Source organism: Octopus bimaculoides, chromosome 11 (assembly GCF_001194135.2).
Source record: "Octopus bimaculoides isolate UCB-OBI-ISO-001 chromosome 11, ASM119413v2, whole genome shotgun sequence".
Taxonomy (NCBI): domain Eukaryota; kingdom Metazoa; phylum Mollusca; class Cephalopoda; order Octopoda; family Octopodidae; genus Octopus; species Octopus bimaculoides.
Genome location: NC_068991.1, coordinates 15,010,065 through 15,012,007, shown reverse-complemented (window position 1 = coordinate 15,012,007; position 1,943 = coordinate 15,010,065). Strand labels below are relative to the sequence as shown.

At 39.1% G+C, this 1,943-nt stretch overlaps 1 long non-coding RNA gene across 1 annotated transcript in view; it reads left to right on the top strand.

Annotated features, from left to right (window-relative positions):
• The window catches only part of LOC106874228 (uncharacterized), a 14,722-nt gene extending 12,779 nt beyond the window's left edge, over positions 1-1,943 (top strand). Inside the window, exon 3 of the long non-coding RNA XR_001409981.2 lies at positions 1,836-1,943. This is a non-coding gene — a long non-coding RNA (uncharacterized LOC106874228). The remainder of the gene's footprint in view (positions 1-1,835) is intronic.

Genomic DNA, 1,943 nt, shown 5'->3' with positions numbered 1-1,943 from the left:
TTTAAAGAAGACTCTTGCCCTTGCTATACACACGGTGGGATTGAACCAAAAGCCATGTGACCGAGAAGCAAATGTCTTAAGCACACAACCATGCCTGCACCTATATCCATCCATCCATCCATCCATCCATCCATCCATCGCTTTGTAACTTTGTAGTTTGGTATTGAAAAGGGGATAATAGAATATGAAGAGATACAATAAATTGTAGAGGTTGATTTGGTTTGTTAAAGAAAATATTCTTTAACCCTTTAGTATTTAAACCAGCCATACCTGGCCAAAATACTCTACATTGTTTAATGTTCAAACTGACCAGATCTGACATCTCACACCTTCCCTAGAATGTCATTTTGAGCATAAACAAGGCGGCTTGTCTTGTCCAATGTTAATTGCATCCATACGGCCACATGTTGTGATGAACTAACTCTGCCAACATTTATTTATGGATTGCCGACCACCACCAGCAGCTGTTGGACTTTTTCTTCTATCCCTTTAATTATTTCTCTGTCGTTTGTACTCTGGTGTAAGTCAGACCTATTAATATAAATCTGAAAACTACAGATAATGCAGGATGAATTTAAAATGATGTGAAGAAATACACATTACAGCTGACTGAGCAATGTGAACATTAAAGGGTTAAGGTGGTGTTCCAGCATGGTCGTAGTCTAGTGACTGAAGCACGAAGGACCAAAGAATGCATCAGGGTTAGTCATGGGCTTTTAAAGACTATATGGACCTGATGTTCTCTCATTTATTTCATCCAATCTTGTAAGATAACAAATTGCACAGTTGACATCAGTGTAAAGGGAGATAACTTAGTCGGATACATAAAAACTATTATTTATCTGTGAATTGTCGATTGCTTAATCAACGAATTGTCAGTTAATTAATCTAGCCTTTATTGGTTATTTAATCTGACAGGGTCTAATTAACAGTCTTACAGGCCCCTTCTATGCCCAGCATAAATGTTTGTAGTTTTTCTGCTTGCAAGACAGTAAAGAGGGTTACATTTGAGGTTGGTTAAGCTTTGGTTGAAGTGTTTAAGCATGGAGTCTGTAAGTGATTGAAGATAGAGTAGAGCAAATAACGGAAATAAATAGTCTTTTTTTTTTTATCTCCCTGTTCTTGTTTTAGTCATTGGACTGCGGCCATGCTGGGGCACTGCCTTGACTAGTTTAGTTGAGCAAATCGGCCTTGATGTTAATTATTTTTAATTCCTGCTACTTATTTTATTCTCCTCCCCCCCCACCACTTTCATAGGCATAGCTTATTTGTAGGGTTCACTATTGTTAAGGTTCCTGAACAACCAGTTGTTGGGGGTACCCCTCTAGATGCTTTCATAGTCAGCCATTGCCACTGGTCTCTAGTCTTTGTTCTCTGTCAGGTATAGCAGGGTCACTGTGTTGTGGCCTTTTCAGTCATTGATGTTGTCAAGCCATGATCTTCTCTGCTTCTCTTTTGCCTGCACACAAATGTGCCCTGAAGAATGGTTTTGGCAGGATACATGTTCACACCAAGCAAGCTTTAGTCTTTTTACCTGTGCCAGCAGTGCTTCCTATTTGCCAGTATTTTTGTTGACTTGCCACCTCACAAAACTATTCATTTTGTGCTCTGTGTAACAGCCTGAAGCACTTGTGCTCAAATGCCTGGTTTCTTAGCTGTAAGAGTCCAGCTCTCACCCCCAATACAGAAGGATTGAGGTCACTGTGGACTTGAACATTTTCGAGTCTTGTATGGTTACATTCTCTCAAATCTTGTTGTGTGTGCATATTGTGTTTTAAATTCTTTCTTTGTTTTTTTTTTTTGTTATTTATTTATTTGTTTGTTCTCTGCAACAGGTAAATAAATCCACCCCAAATCTAGAGAAGGCCCTGAACAACTTACCTTTGGATACCTCTGATCTCATCCCCTCTCACATGTCTGAGAATTTGTCTACCACATCGTCT